We start from the raw sequence: 17,412 nt of genomic DNA, 5'->3' as shown, positions 1-17,412 counted from the left end.
GAGAAATACTGTGTAATGTTTTTGGAAGCAACATATGTAGAAACGTGTTTCCAAACGCCTTTGGATGGAGTCTTCATTGGGAAAACACATGCAGGCCTGATGTAGGTTCAGTAGCCTCTCCCCCCCCCCCACGCCCTTTCTCAAACTATTCTGATCTGAAGGAGAAAGCTGTGCATGGGCGGTGGTTAAACACCCTGCTTGGCCTCTGAGGCTGTCTTTTGAAGTTGGTCCTTGGACCTAGGGATAGGGAGGCTGTTCTTTTTTTCTCTTTCCACGCAGGGCATGCGCATTTTGGTGGTTAATGAAGTTGCTCGTGGGTTCTAAAGCCAGCGACAATGTGGCAGCCTGCCTTGGTTTGCTACAAATGGTGCCATGGAGCCGGTGGCTGTTTTGTGTAACTGGATAATGGGGCCGCTTCAACTGTTGACAAGTGTCTGCTTCAGACAACACTGGGCAGCCCCATGGGCTGCTGCTGGTTGTTTGCAACAGTTGCCACATTTTCTTGCCTCTGTGTGGCCAGTGTCTCTGGATGCCTGGGGGGACAGCTGACTCCATGAAGGGACTGAGCACAGTGCCAGTGATAGCTAACACCAGGACCACTCCCTTCCAAGTAGGTTGGAGTAATCTCAGCCATGGGCCAAGGTGATTTTTCAATAAAGATCTAGGGGTACCCTCAGGGCTCCCTTGAGCAGATAGAGAGATAAATACCCACTCGTTTCTGTTCAGTTGTGGAACAGAGTTAGTTCATCCAGTGGACCCAGGAACTGTTGAGTTTTGGGAATGGAGGGGGGGTTCAACATCAGAAAAAATTCTGTGTTGGGAAATTTTTTCTCTAAGTGTTATCATTGTGTGTGTGTGTGTGTGTGTGTGTGTGTGTGTTTGGTGGAGAGAGAGGGGGGGACAGTGAGGGTGGACTTTGTGGCTACAGTCAGTAGATAATTTTATGCCACATTTTGGCTTGGTCCACACTTTCCAGAATCAGCAAACCTTGCCTTTCTCGGCCACTTTCCCAGAATTCTCAGGGGGCTCTGAGATGCTTACAGGACTTCCCTAGAACCTATCCTGCCTGAAGTCCCTCTGGAGATAAAAGGGAAGAGAGTGATCCTTCACATACTCACCTACTCAGGTTCCTGGGTCTTTCTCAATCTTGAGTCTGAGCCTCAGTTTCTCCTCTATAAATTGGGCCCAGGACTTGATCTCTTGGGTGACCTTTGAAGACTAGGGAGGTGAGGTACTTTTGGCCCGCAGTTGCCATGGAATGATGTTCAAGGGGAGCCCTCAGGAGTTGTCTATGCTGCTGGGAGGGCAGGGGACAGCTCTGATTTCCTTTTCAACTCTGGGGGGCGGGGTCAGGTTCTAGCCAGGATCACTTTCCCCACAGCAGGGATTGGGACCTGAGGGTCATTCATGGGCTCATTCCCCAGGCTTCTGTGGAGTGTCTCTCCTATGTATTGCCAGTGCTGACAACCACCATCACGAGAGTCTTGCCCTGGCACGACTGATTTAAAAAGGAGTGTGTGTGCCTCACTATGTAGCCGTGGCTGGCCTAGACCAGACTGACCTTGCATTCACAAACATCCACCTGTCAGAGCCTCCTGGGTGCTGGGATTAAAGGTGTGTGCCTCCATTCCCTGCCTCAAGCTTAAGGTTTGAAAGGTCAGGTATCTGGTGATCCAGGATACCTGTTTCACGATTGTCGGTGGGACTCACCCAGGATGAGTTACTAAGTGGCTACCGTGCCTCGCCTGAATCTGATAAGTCAATGAGAAAAGAAGGCTCTGGCATCCTTTCAAAAGAGGAGTAACTCCATCTTTGGCAAGTGTCTTTCCTCCTTCTTGGGTCCTTTCCTTCTAGAGAAACTCCCACAACCATACCTTTAGAAGCAACAAAATGCTTCTGGCAACAGAGTAAGTGAGGAGAAATAATACAATAATTACCATTTATTAAATGTTGTACATTCAGCAAGGCCTTGGGCTAAAAGCGCTGGCTTCAATTAAGCACAAAGTTGCTCACAGTCAAGGATGCGTTGGGAGAGCGCGTGAACAATTATTGTGAATTACAAGTGAGACAGTGCCCACGACCTCGAGTGTAGAACATGGAAACCAGCCTCAAGATGCGTGGAGCATTCCACACTCCTGGGAACTAAGAACAGTCACTTGAACAGGCTTGGAGGTTGGATGAAATAACATGGATACTAACCTTCTCAATCCCCACAGGAGTTTATTCATTTTTGTTTGCTACTGTTTCTTTGGAACAATTGGTGTGGGGACGAGAAAGGCCAAAGGAAGAAGTTAATTCAGTAGCTGGCAGTAAGAACATGGTGACAGACTGGTGTGTGTGTGTATGTACACATGTATGTATTATCTGTGTGCATGTGTGGTATGTGTGTGTACATGTGTGTGTTATCTGTGTGCATGTGTGGTGTGTGTGTTACATGTATGTGTTATCTGTATGCATGTGTGGTGTGTATTACATGTATGTGTTATCTGTGTGCATGTGTGGTATGTGTGTTACATGTATGTGTTATCTGTGTGCATGTGTGGTGTGTGTGTTACATGTATGTGTTATCTGTGTGCATGTGTGGTGTGTGTGTTACATGTATGTGTTATCTGTATGCATGTGTGGTGTGTGTTACATGTATGTGTTATCTGTGTGCATGTGTGGTATGTGTGTTACATGTATGTGTTATCTGTGTGTATCCATGGATGTGTTATCTGTGTGTGTGCACATGTATGTGTTATCTGTGTGCTTGTGTGGTATGTGTGTTACATGTATGTGTTACCTGTGTGTATCCATGGATGTGTTATCTGTGTGTGTGTACATGTATGTGTTATCTGTCTGAGTGTGTGTGTGTGTGTTTACAGATGCAGTAGCCTTTGCCATTGTGTGTAGAGGTCAGAGGTATATGTTGGGTCTCTTCTTGTCTTCTATTTGTCTTCTGAGACAGAGTTTCTCACTGAACCTTGAGCTCTCCAGTTATGCGACACTGGCCTGTCAGCCCCCAAGATCTGCCTGTCACTGAAGTGTAGACATGTGCCTCCATGCTTGGACTTTTTATGGATGCTGGGAATCTGAACTCAGAGCTCCATCCAGTATCTTACCCACTGAGCCATCATCCCAGCTGCCATGAAATGCTTTTATAGATTTATTTATTTTTATTTATGTGCATATGTGTGAGTTTATATGCAACATGTGGCTGCTGGTGTCTGAGGCGTCCAGAGGTAGTCGGGTCTCTTGTAACTGGAGTTATAAGTGATTGAGTCCTGCTGGGAACTGAACCTGGGTTCTCTGCAATAACAGAAAGGACTCTTAACTGCTGAGCCATCTCTCCAGAGCCCCAGGAAATTCGGTTAACAGACATTACCTCACTTAACTCTAGCAAGAAGCTTATGAAGTAGACATTATTGTCCTACACCATTTTAGACATGGCCGAGTCGGAAATCTGTTAGAACATTAAATGGACAGTGACAAAGTCAGGGTTTCAGTCCTGGGAGACAACTGCTGCACCTCATCTTTCCTCACGGGGACACTGTGCAGGTGGTCTACATCCTCAGCGTGAGCCCCAGAAAGGGCAGCAGGATGCATAGCATTAGAAAAACTTGAGTAAACCCGGAGACCTATATCCTTCGGAGACTCTTCCAAGCCTGGGTTGAGCATGGAAAAATCCCAATATAAACTCTAACCCAGTGAGTAACATTCTCTTGGGGAAGAATCTGCTGGGTCTCAATGGAAACTGACTTGGGAGGAGGGTGTTGTTATGTTCCCATATCCAAGGGGTAGATAGCTTTCCTTGGGCATGAGTCAAAATGAGTAAATGTTGTAGAGGTTGTCTTGGGTAAAAGCCCCAGGAGTCCCATAGACAGGCCCTCAACATGACTATATCAGTGTGTGATGGAAAATGGAATGTTAATCCGACCTGCACTTCTCTTTGTGGAGGCTTGTCAGGGCTAGGAACCCCCTCTGTGGGATGATAAAAACCTCCTTTGCACGTGCACGGAACCTCACAGCTCCCACAAATGGTCTTCATACATTCTCTCTGTCACGTCCAGTGTCCCTGTCTCCACCGCACAGGTGAGCATCCAGGCCCAAAGTGAGATGAGGGAGAGTTTGGAGAAGCTGCAGTCTCTCCTGATGCACATCCAGCCTGGATTCTCCTGAGCTGGGGAGAGAGGGTAGTGAGCTTGGAGGTACATGGGCTTGGATATGCCTTTGTCGGATCAGGACCCTCTGAGACCTTGCTCAAGTGCTCTCTCTGTCTCTCTCTGTCTCTCTCTCTCTCTCTCTCTCTCTCTCTCTCTCTCTCTCTCTCATTCCATCCCTCCATTCCTCACTCTCTCTTGGCCCCTCCTTTCTTTGAATCTCTGTCATCTCTGACTACCTTCCCTCCCCCGCCCCCATTTCCCTTCCCCTCACTTTCTATGCTCTCTGTTTGTCTCTCTGCATCTCTCTCTCTCTCTCTCTCTCTCTGAATTGCCTCTCTCCCTCTCCTTCCACCCTCTTCTCCCCATCTCAACACCACCTTTTCTCCCTTTCTGTCTTCCCACACAGCATGTTGATGGCTTCCAGATTCATCTCTTGATGCCTTTACTTCCCTTCAAGTGATAAGTCCCTAGGGTTTAAGTTCAATTGGGGCGGGGGCACGGGGCACTAAGATCTCAGGAGGCTACCAGCCTATGAATGACCCATGCCGCTGAGGTTAGTCTGCCTAAACTGCATGAAAGTCCTGGCCATCATTTACACGTGACAACACCCCCAACATCCGAAGTCAGGCATCCAGAGGCGTTATACCTTCCAGTAACCAAACACGGATTCTTGTGGGAGCTGTCACATACACACGTGTGCCGTTGGTGGACGGTTGGCGAAGAGCCGGAGAATGAAGAATCTTGGGCATCTACCTGCTGTCTTCTCCTAGCCCAGAGACAGAGGAGACACCGCACTGTGCCTTTAAAGCCCCGTGCGAAGGCCTAAGGAACCAGTTAGTAAGGTTATTAGGGAGAGGAAGGGTTTGCACTGGCTTGAATTTGCAAGACTGCGGGTGAATAGGTGTCCCTTTGGGACCCGTCAGGGTCATGGCAGGTCGGTCCTGCGTGTGCTCAGGGAGCCTTGCCCAAGCATGTGTAGGGGTCACAGAAGTCTCTGGATAGCTATTTGTATCTGAAAATTTCAGGACTTGAGCCTCCTAGGACAAAGAACAACTGCTCTCCCAAACTTTGAAGTATGGAGAAAAGCAGAGTGCGTAACGCTTCTAAAAAGCCAAGCAATGGGAGTTATGGGTCATGGATGGCCAATATCTAAAAGAAAGTTAGGGCTCATGACACGATACATCTGCCTTTCTAGAGAGGCTATCCAGTACTTTGGAGGAACACTGCTATTGGCTCTTTGAATTACTCCCATTTCGTCACTGGGTCTTTCGGGGGATATTGGGAGCAGTATGGTCAGTCGTGACCTTATGTGGCGTGACTTGGGCTGAGATGACACATAGGACAGAGTTCTTGAAGGCTGCCACGGCCTGGTCCTTGAAGGCTAGCAGGGCCTTGCATAGCCTGGTAGGGTAGTTAGGAGTTGTGGGTTCTGAGCTCTGTTTGAGCTTGTTCATTAGTATCTGCAAGATGTCCTTGTCCCTTGGTCTCCTCATCTGTGAGATGGGGATAAGGATACACTCCTCATCTTGGAGTACTGCCGGGGTGATTTGGGAAATTTCCCGAGACGCGCTCAGGGCAGGCACCCAGTGAGCATGCACAGAAGGTTTCTATTTACAGTAAATAAACAACTCGTGCTTCTCAAAACAGAGAGGAGACACAAGGGGACAGTTCTGTCAACCTCAACCTTTTTGCCAAATTAGGAAATTTCGGGGGAACTTGCTATCTGCCTAGAGTTTTCAGTGCAGATTGACAACAATGATGGAGACAGAGAGAGAGAGAGAGAGAGAGAGAGAGAGAGAGAGAGAGACAGACAGACAGACAGACAGAGACAGAGACAGAGACAGAGACAGAGACAGAGACAGAGACAGAGTGCGTGCGTGTGTGCATGCGTGTGTGCGTGCGTGTGGGGGGGCATGGTGTCTGGAGGAGGACACTGGTTGTCCTGCTCTATTATTCTCTCTACCTTATGCCTTTGAGACAGGGTCTCTTACAGGACGTGGTTCAGGCCTGGAGCCAGCGAGCCCCAGTGATCCTCCTGTGTGACAGCACAGCTCACGTTTTGTGTGTGCTCTGGGATTCGAACTCAGGCTCTCATGATCCTCTAGCCAGTGCTTCTACCCACTGAGCCATCTCTCCAGCCCCCACAATGGGCATCCTTTGTAGCTGTGAACTCGGTAGATTGCAGGAACACGCGTGGAACCTAAATCAGGGACAGTGAACGGGACGTCGGGACCCTGTGAAGCAGATGTCACGGGCCAGTGAGGGAGCAAGTGATTTATGCTGTGTGAGAGCGTGGGCACTATGTTACTGCATCAACTGATTTGCAAACGTGGGGCCTCCAGGTTAAGCGAAGAATATGAATGAGTTGAAGAACTGGAAAGATTCGTGATCACATGCAATTCCTTTTGGCCAACAGGTCGGGCATTTTGTGACCTTCAGATGGGGTGGGGCTTTGAACTGTAAAGTCTGCTGTCTATATGCCCTGGCTTAGCTGAACTTCACACATACGGAGATTGTAAAGTCGTTCCCTGGGCATTCTCCCACGTCATTCATTAGGCTGCAAAATCAGATTATATTTGCCATAAGGGTCGATGAGTTTTATATCCTGATGTTTGGATTCTTGAAAAAAAAATACCCATTTGCTGTGATCTTGATACCAGGTCGAGCTCCTTGCGATCCTGGATATGATTGTAAGTCAGGGTGTTCACATGTGAGCAGATGGTAGCTTTCTAACTTAGCAGAACCTCAAAGACCCTGCTGCTATAGAAGAATCTTGAAGAACCTTTGCCCAAGGTATACACATCTGACACATTAAGTTAGATATGTAAATCCAAGTCTAGCTCACATCAGGATATTTGAGATGATCCTGATTTATATTCACTTCAGGTATGGGACAGGGAGCCATAGCAGTGACAGACAGTTGACCATCTCTCTGTCTCTGTCTCTGCCCCCCCCCCCCCACGCATGCACTCTGTTAGTGCAGAACATCGATGCTCCTTCCGTTTTGGATTAACTGGAAACAACCTTAAAGCACAGACCGTTGCTCCCACTCCCACAGATTCTGGATGGGCAGACATGGAAAGGGGAAGGGAGAACTTGCTTTTCTAGCTGGTTTCCAGCTGTTTCCAGCTGCAGCTGCTGTTCTGGGGGAAAACACTTTGAAAGCCATTGCTAACGCTGGGGAAGATCAATAGCAAGGAGGGATGTAGTCTGAGTCTGGATACATGGCATGGGCTCATCACGGCACGCTTAAGAGTTAGAAACACAAACACAAACCCAGTCTCACTGAGCAAGAACTTAAAACAGCCATGTGAAGATGGTGCAGGGGCATCGCATGTCGGGTAGCTGGCCAAGAGAAGGCCTTTTCTGGGGCTGGGAATCGGTGATTAATTCACGAGCTTCTGCGATTGACCCATAGAGATTAAGGATTGGAGTGGGGAGTCATCATTTACCTTAAGTGCTTGTTTAGTTCTTCTTAAATAAAGTGACAATTCTGTCTGTTAATCACTTGAAGACAGCGTTTTGTAGCATTTGCTTGGGATTGGATGAGTGACTACAGTTGTGGGTGTGTTCCTGGATTGTCTGAGCAGACTGTAAGGGTTTGCAAGGAACTGGGATTTAGCCAAGAGGGTTGGGTGCCTTTATCTATGCTGAGGTTTGCACAGAATTAGCCTGATCCTAACTATGTGCTATAAAATTCCCTTTAGGGAACCTTCTGAGGGCAACTCGGTGAAGACAAGGGATTCAGTGAAGGAGATAACTAGGGCCAGGGAAACGATAGCTCAGTCGGTGAAATGTCTGTTACACAAACATCAGGACCCGTCTTCAGATCCCTGACCCCCACATAAAAACCAGGTTGGTGGAGTGGACCTGTAACCCCAGTGCAGGGGTGTGTGTGGGCAGAGATACTTTGGTGCCTGCTAGCCAGCCAGTCTGACTGAAATGGTGGACTTCAGATTCAGTGAGGAGACCCTGCCTCAAAAACTAAGGTGGTGAGTGACAGAAACCATCAGAAGTCAACCCGGCACCACAAGTGAGCACCCTGTCACACACACACACACACACACACACACACACACACACACGCTCGCGCGCTCGCGAGCTTCCTTGGGGAGAAGTCCGTGATGTGGCCATGTTGTCTATAGGTGCAAGTATTTCATTGCAAGCATAAGTCTCATGGGACCTCCTTCAGCAGGGCTCAGACCAGTTGCTTCATCCGTGGTGACTCTGATAGGAAGTTAGGTCACTTACTAACAGTTAAGGAGTCTCTCCAGCCTGCGTGCACACAAGTATGGCCTGTCGTTGGTGTACCCAGGGATGTCTGGATGACATCCCTATTTGTAGCATTCATTGTCTGAACCAGCTCTTCAGTTTCTTGGAGAATTCAGACTTCCCTGGGCTCTTATTTGTCATACAATACAAAGCACAGAAACTGCACTGGAATGGATGAAGCCTAAGAGTCCAGACTGTGGGTGACAGGCCACACAGCATAGGGTGCTGGCTGGAGGAAAGGTCTCTCGGGTGTGCTCTGAGCTTGGGAATACCATGCAGATGAGTCCTATTTCAGACAGAGAGGCCAGTGGAACAGAGGTCAGTGTGAAGAGGCACATGTCCGAGCTGCGTGTGGCCTGGGTTAATCATTACCTCCGTGGTTTCCAGCAGTCCTGTGTTCACAAGGACTACCAAACAGAAACACACACAGAATGGCCAGGGCTGGAGAGATGGTCCAGTCTGTAGCATACCTTTCTTACACACACACAAGAACCTGGATTTGATCCTCAGGACCTATGGAGAAAGGCTGGATGTGGTGAGACTTGTAATCCCAAATACACAAAAATAAAGGTAATAAATAGCCCTGGAGAATGATAGATGAGATTATCCTTTGACATGACCTACACACTCACACACACACAGTCACTCACACACTCACTCACACACACTCACACTCACTCACACACACAGTCACTCACACACTCATTCACACAGGCACACACTCACACACTCACTCACACATATACTCACATACTCAGTCACACATATACTCACACACACTCACACACTCACACACTCACTCACACAGGCACACGCACACTCACTCATACATATACTCACACACACTCACTCACATACATACATATACACTCACACATATACTCACATACACAGGCACACACACTCACTCACACATATACTCACACACTAACACATATACTCACACACACTCACACACTCACACAGACACACACACTCACTCACACACATACATATACACTCACACATATACTCACACTCACACACATACACACACATGCATACACACCCACTCACACCATACATACAGACTCACACACACTTGTGAACGTGTGTACACATGTGAGCACGCGTGTGCATGTATATACAAGCAGGAGAATGAAAGACACGGAGGAAGGAGAAGAGCCTATGTGCGTAGCACTTGGGCGTGTATTAAAAAACACTTTGCATCCATCTTTTGCCTTAGGTTTCAGGGCCTGTGGCATCCATCTCATAAGCCAGAAGAAAGGCATGGGGAGGCCAACCCCTTTCCCTTGCCTAACATAGAAGCAGAGAGAAAAGCCATCTGGGTCTCCAGTTCAAAGCCCCAGGTCTGTTTGAAAGGCCCGGGGCCAGCCCAGAGTCCAGCCTTCTATCCCTCATGTCCCTGCTGCAGATGACTTCATCACCCCGAGGGCTCGTGAGTCTGACAGTCAGTGTTCCACCAAAAGTCCTCAAGGGGTTTGTAAAACCTGCCCCTCCCCACTTTTTTGCAGGAAAATTACATATCCTTTTTACTAGTTTATTTACTATTGTAGGTGGTGGGAACCCTCTCACCCTGTATTATTTTTATTTCTAAGTCCAGGGCTGGAATGTAAAACTTTGAGGATTACAAAAAAAAGTTTTTCCTAAGAGAAAACAATGTTTGCTTGGAAGCTTAACCCATGGGCAAAGTTGGGGCCCTCTTCCTTCTTTCTTTCCCTCCCTCCCTCCCTCCCTCTCTCTCTCTCCCTCCCTCCCTCCCTCTCTCTCTCTCTCCTCCCATGGGCAAAGTTGGGGGCCTCTTCCTTCTCTCTTTTCCTCCCTCCCTCCCTCCCTCCCTCCCTCCCTCCTCCCTCTCTCCTCCCTCCCTCCTCCCTCCCTCCCTCCTCCCTCCGTCCCTCCTCCCTCCCTCCTCCCTCCCTCCCTCCTCCCTCCCTCCCTCTCTCCCTTTCTCTCTATCTCTCTCTCTCTCTCTTTCTCTCTCTCTTTTCGTGGATTTGAATGTTCATGTTGACAACATTGAGGCCAATAAACACAGAGCTTCAGGCTTTGGGCTGCTGTGATCACGTGTGGGTTCCACGAGTGACAAGAGATCGAGGCTGGGATCTGAGAAAGGAGGCTCTTGACTGAGGGGCCTGGAGTCAGGCATGCGTCTTCCAGTAGTTTCTGCACCCTGGCTTCATCACACACACACACACACACACACACACACACACACACACACACACACACACACACCGCCCCCGCCGTCTTTAACGGGGTGAGACCTGTTCGTGGGCGTAGAAGTCTGCACAGGTGTGTCCAAATCCCGGTTCTAGAATCAAGTAAAACTTCAAAACTCCGTCATGCCAGAAATAGAAGGATGGGTGTGGTTCGGAGGGATGAGAGCATCCTGGAGGCTGGCACGGGACACACCCTGGATCCCCCACAACTGCAGAAACACCCATCCCCCAGCCTTATCAGCAGCGAAGACATCAGACCTGCATTGGGTCCGATGAGGAGGAACAGAGAGAAAGCATCGCCTCTGAAAACAGAGAGGAGGAGGCCAAGGCGAGAGCGATCTCCATCCCTCAGCCACCACCCATCCTGCTTGCCTGGCAGGATCCTAGCTGCCTCTGGCGAGCTGTAGCTCACTACTCTTCCCTAAGCCAAAGCTGCAAGCTACTTGTGGATGAGATAAAGTACATTTCCCATATTTTCAGATTGTCTGCGTAGTTAAGTACTGTGTGGAGGGCTTTACATTAGAACAAACCCCAGATACCCTTCAGAGCCAGTTACCACAAGTTACCCTTGAACCATGATAAATGAGAAAGACCAGGCTCTTGGGGACAGGAGCAGACATTTCTTTCTTTTCTTTTTTATTTTTGGTTTTTTGAGACAGGGTTTCTCTGTGTTGTTTTGGAGGCTGTCCTGGAACTCGCTCTGTAGACCAGGCTGGCCTCGAACTCACAGAGATCTGCCTGCCTCTGCCTTCCGAGTGCTGGGATCAAAGATGTGCACCACCAACGCCTGGCTAGGAGCAGCCATTTCTAATTCCAGGTGCATGGCTTATGGGCCACACACCTAGGGTCCTCTGCCTTTACAAGAGAACCCAGAAGTCTGTCTCCGTATTCACAATGGTTTAAATCAAGCATATGGGCATTTTAAAATGGACCTAATTAGCTCCATTCTCCACAGCACCGCACTCTCCCTCAAACCCATCCTGGACCGTGGGTTTTTCCACAGATGCCCTTTGGAGTATATTTTATTTAATCCTACAGCTGTTGTGTTTGGGATGGGTGTGGAGGAGGGCTATTACAGCTTAGATCCAAGTGAGATATAAAGACACTTATGTTCGTTTGAAAGACTGGTGAGATGCACCCACAAGAAGCCCCGTTTGTCACACACTCAAGGGCCCTTTGGGATCTTTATCCTATTAAAAAACAAACAAGCTGGGCAGTGGTGGCCTTTGATCCCAGCACTCCAGAGGCAGAGGCAGTCGGATCTCTGTGAGTTCGAGACCAAGCCTGGTCTACCGAGCGAGTTCCAGGACAGCCTCCAAAACAATACAGAGAAACCCTGTCTCGAAAAAACAAACAAACAAACAAAAAATCAAGAAAAAAACAAACACACAAGCTGGGCTCAGAGTCCAGCCTGTTGCTGGAATCAGGCCCTTCTCCAGCATGCTGGGGGCATTCAGGAGTGCTCTGTAAGAAATCCAAACTCTAATCCCCCTAAAGAGAGAATTTAATGAATGGAGAGCAAAGCTGGCATCAGCTTTTTGATGTCCGAATTTAATGTCATAAATTCGTGTAGCTGCCAGAACAGTTAGAGTAAGATAATTCTACCTCTCCCTACCCCCCCACCAGATTCCCCAAGGGGGCACTGTTGTTTAAACTGAAATCTGAACGGTTCTCTGGATCCCACCTTCTCCCTGCAAGTGCAGAGCTCCAGTAGATTAAGACCCAAAGTGTTGGCTGCAACGGGGGAGCTGGAGCCTCTGTTACTGCGGGGACCTGAGTTGTCATGAACGCCATTCCTCAGACTGGCGTGACCAATGTTTGCCTCTCCTTTGTAAACACCTCCCCCTTCAGCCTGGCTCCTCCATGTAGCATCCCTGATTTTAGCGCTTTAAGACATAGGGGTTACATGGGAAGTACTTACAGCAACAAGTATTTGCTGTGTATCTGAAATTCACACTTAGCTGGTCTGCTTTTGTTTTTCTTTTGGGCAGCCCAACTCCTTCACAGAGTGCCGTCTCCACAGACAGGTTTAAAAAAATCCACCTCGTCTATGTCTCTGTCAGGAGAGTGAACGAGAATGTATGGTGTGTGTGTGTGTGTTTGTGTGTGTTTGAGGAAGTCAGAGGACAACATGTGGGAATCAGTTCTCTCTTTCCTTCATATGGGTTCTGGGGAGGAGACAAAGGTCATCAGGCTTGGTGGCAGGTGCCTTCACCCACTGAGCCCTCTCCCTGGACCATGTTTATGATTTGCAAGGCCACGGGATATGTGTTGGAAGGAGATATGTGTGCCTCCTTGGTGTGTTAATAAAAATGCCTTGCAAAGCTGTGCGTGGTGGCACAAACTTTAAACCCAGCAGTTGTAAGGCAGATGTAAGAATATCAAGAGTTCAAGGCCAGCCTGAACTACATAGTGAACACTTACCTTAAAAAATAAAACAAACAGGTCGGGTGTTGGTGGCGCATGCCTTTGATCCCAGCACTTGGAATGCAGAGGCAGGTGGATCTCTGTGAGTTCGAGGCCAGCCTAGTCTACTGAGTGAGTGCCAAGGTAGGCTCCAAAGCTACACGGAGAAACCCTGTCTTGAAAAACAAACAAATAAACAAAACAAAAATAAAATAATAAGGAACGGGTTCATAGCTCAGTGCTAGAGCAGCCATCTAACATGTAAAATGCTCACCGTGCAGGTCCTGGCACTGTAACAAAACTACCATCACCGGCTAGGCACCTATATTCCATGAGGAAGCAGTCATGTCCTTTCAGAAAGGAACAAGAAATGGTCTGGTATATATTTGGGCAGGGAGAACATGAATGGAGAAATCAGTGCATTTCCTTGGCTCTCCTCCATTCCTCTTCTCTGGATCAACCTCTGAAAACCAGAAAACTGCAAAAGCTAAAGAGGAAAGATTGGCTATACTGAGTTATGAACAACACTGGAATGTTAGCTCCCAGGGCTAGAAAGACCGCTCAGCAGTTAAGAGCACTGACTGCTCTTCCAGAAGACCTGGGTTCAGGTCCCAGCACCCATATGGTGACTCATAGCTGTCTCTACCTCCAGTTCCAGAGGATCCAGCATCCTCTGGCCTCTGCAGGAGCCAGGCATGCGTGTGGTGCGCATGCATATATGCAGGCAAAACCCTCATATATATGGGATAAAATAAATTTAAAATAAAAGGAAGAAATGTTAGCCTTCATCAGTCCATTCAAAACAACACTGATAATCAGCCTTCAGCAACCTATAGACCTTACGGTGCCTCCCTGTGGTGAACAGGGAATGAATCATACCACGGTGTGATTACCCCGTTCCTACCGTGTACCTTGATGATGTGGTAATGGATGCAACGGCTCACAGATTGTCAGCTTGACAGGCGCTGGAAGGTAATGTGTCTCTCGGCATGTCTGTGAGCCTCAAGCCACTGCTGCCTCACCCTCCAGCCCCTATCCCTACACAGTCGTGGCAGACTGCATCCCCTGGAAGTCCTAATAAAATGTTCCTTCCTGAAAATGAGCTAGTCAGGGTTGGGTTTTTTTGTTTTGTTTTGTTTTGACTGCCATGATGGGACAAGTAACTGATATAGTTGATCTGTTTGTCTTGATCTTCGGCTTACCCATTTCACTATGGTGATTTCTGAATGGTAAGGAGACAAGAGGGACAGTCCATTCTACACGGCAAATCTGAAATACAGAATAAATTGCAGCAGTCTAAAAACAGCAACAAGAGAGGATCTCACAGCTCTTTTAATATGTACAATCATTTTTATTTTATGTATGATAAACATATGGGTGGGTTTTTTTCTGCACGTGTGTCCATAGCCACTTGGCGCCTGAGAATGCCAGAAGTGTAGACAAGTATTCAGCGACACAGAAGACGCCATCAGATTCCCGTGACCAGAGTTACAGAGAGTTGTGAGCTGCCATGTGGGTGTTGGGAATAGAACCCAGGTCTTCTGGAAGAGCAGCCGTTGCTCTTAACTGCAGACCCATCTCTCCAGCACCAAAAAAAAAAAAAAAATGCAAGTTCTGATTTGGAACAGGGGCCAGCAAACCACACCCGGTGCACGGGAGCTGCTCAGCGGCCCTCCCTGGAGAAATCTGGTTTACATGGTTTTAGATGGCTGAAAAAAAAATTGAGGGATATTCCAGAACACATAAAAGTGTGATGAAATTCACATTTTGTTCCCTACCAGTGAAGCTCTGTGGTATCACAGACATGCGTGTTCACTTCTGTGCTGCGTGTGGCTGTGTTGGGAGCCAGCAGAACGGTGGCGGCATCACAGCAGAGTTCAGATGGCCTCGCAGGCCTAACATACTTGCAGTCTGCTGTTCCCAGGCCTCTGTGTAGCGCATCTTCTGGGACTGTAATTACAGCAAAGGTTGTAAAAAAGCTTTTAGTTAAAGGGCTTAAGGGGGCCAGGGAGATGGCTGAGGATATGGAGCGCTTGCTGTAAAAGTATGGAGACATTCCGGGGCATCACGAGGAGAGGCCTAGCACTTACTGAAGAGTTGGTGTGTGAGTGTCCCCTGAAGTCTTGTTACCTAAGCCAACTGCATCTTGTCTTCAGAAAACCAGGGAGCATGATCCCTTCTAAAAATGTCAATGGACTTTTAAAACTTTTTTTTCCAATAAGAACAGAGGACAGAAGGTGGGGGGAGCACTGCAGGTTTTCCATGTGAGTTTTCTGTATTCTGTAGAACTTGCTAGAATGCTTACTTTTCTCGTCTGGAGAACTTTAAAGGTGAAGTGTTAGAGTAGGTCAGAGAGCTGTGTTTTCTTCGTCTGAGGATGAAGGCAAGAGGAGGTGGCTTCCAGCCAACCAAGCCTTTCCCTCGGGGTTTGTCACCTCCTGGAACCCACCAGGTCACTGCCTCGATTTGCCGGTAAAGGACGGGTCAAGTGAAAGCCACGGGTGATGACCAGCAGTAGCTGATCCACCTTGGGCCTCCCTGAGTCATCCCTCTGTCCTTCCTTCCATGCCTTAATCACAAAGGTCAGCTGCAATTTGGAATCTTTCAGCCTGGAAACTTCCCCAGGGCCTTTGGCGTCTCCGTAATATGTTCAAATTGCCCAAGATTTGGAGAGACAGCCATATTGTGAAATCAAGTTCAAAAAACACGATGACTACAAGCCTTGGGCTACCCGTGTGACCGTGCTGGAGAGCGCAGTGTGGACACTCCAGTTGTTTGCTCTGTAGATGGGCGGGTTCTGCTTCCAGGTCCTGACCCTAACACCCTCTGTTTGGGCTGCTTCTTAGCAGCCACGTGGAGAAGGATTTCTCCTCTGTGGCACCACTAGCATTTCAGATCAGGTTGGTCTCTGCCGTGAGGGCTGCCCCATGCTTACGGGGCATCTAATAGCGTCCCCGTCTTCTCCTCATTGTGGTAATCTTTGGCATTGCCGAGTGCCCCATGAATGACAAAATAACCCCCTCTGATGGCCTAGAGATGTAGTTCGGTTAGCAGAGTGTTTAGCAAGCACGCACAAACCCTTGGATCCTTAGCACTGTGTAAACCAGGCATGGTGGTCAATGTCTGTAATCCTAGCTCTTGGGAGACGGTTGGGAGAGAATCAGGAGTTCAGGTCCCCTTTAGCTACTGTGGTGGTTTAAATATAATCGACCCCCACAATCTCACAGGGAGCAGCACTATTGTTGGGGTAGGTGTGGTCTTGTTGGCGGAAGTGTGTCGCCTTGGAGGCGGGTTTTGAGGTCTTTTGTGCTCAAGCCTCACCCAGTGTGGCAATCAATCCACTTCTTGTTGCCTGCAAGACACAGGGATCTCAGCTCCTTCTCCAGCACTGCGTCTGCCTGCACACCGCCCCCTGTCTTGCCATGAAGATAACGGACAGAACCTCTGACCTGTAAGCCAGCCCAATTAAATGTTTTCCCTTCTGAGGGTTGCTGTGGTCATGGTGTCTCTTTGAAGCAATAGAAACCCTAACTAAGATAGCTACATACAGAGACCAGCCTTGGATACATAAGACCCTGTCTCAAAACAAACAAGCACCAAAAATAACCTCCTCGGAGACCACTGATGTGTGACTTAAGGGTTACCCGACCAACCGTATTTCCCAATTTTATGTGAGCGGGGATTCATTCCTTTCAGGGTTAATTCTTGGGCTAGTGATTTGTTCCTTTAAAGTCTTAATTTGCTGTATTTTTTTTAATTGCCCACAAAAGTACAGATTTCTCAAAAAAAAAAGGGTGACGCCTAGAGGCTGGGGTGGGAAAGACTCTTCATCCTGTGTGTGAGACTCAGACAGTAGCTACCTGGCATGTTGTCTGAGGCAGCGCTTTGTAAGCTGAAGCTTGTTGTTAAGCAAGGGACACCAGCTGGATTGGAGCTGTCATCGGTGCATGGGCTGGGAGACCATCAGCTGCCAATATTCTTCTGAGGGAGGAGCTATATCCTAGGAGGTCCAGTTTTCCTAGGTCCCTACAGCTGCACGTACGTTAGAGTTCTCCAGAAGAGAAGAACACCTTTTCTAAATGAGTGCATGAACGCAGGGTCTAGCAGAGGTGCTGTACTCCACCGATGGAGACCCTGGGCAGGGAAAGCAGAGAGAGAGAGAGAGAGAGAGAGAGAGAGAGAGAGAGAGAGAGAGAGAGAGAGAGAGAGAGAGAGAGAGAGAGAGAGAGAGAGAGAGAGAGAGAGAGAGAGAGAGAGAGAGAGAGAGAGAGAGAGAGAGAGAAGCAGACTACCTTCCTGTCTCTTTCCCTTGCCTGCTATTTATTCCCGGCACTCCCTGGAGACCAGAAGTCTGAAATCAAGGAGCACAT

The 17,412-nt window shown here is 48.3% G+C and overlaps 1 protein-coding gene across 5 annotated transcripts in view; it reads left to right on the top strand.

Moving 5' to 3' along the window:
• The window catches only part of Palm2akap2 (PALM2 and AKAP2 fusion), a 454,171-nt gene that overhangs the window by 141,634 nt on the left and 295,125 nt on the right, over positions 1 to 17,412 (top strand). The window lies entirely within an intron of this gene.

This window comes from Mesocricetus auratus, unplaced genomic scaffold (genome assembly GCF_017639785.1).
Source record: "Mesocricetus auratus isolate SY011 unplaced genomic scaffold, BCM_Maur_2.0 Super-Scaffold_6730, whole genome shotgun sequence".
Lineage (NCBI taxonomy): Eukaryota > Metazoa > Chordata > Mammalia > Rodentia > Cricetidae > Mesocricetus > Mesocricetus auratus.
Note: the sequence above shows the minus strand (reverse complement) of the source record. Positions and strands in the feature narration are given on the sequence as shown.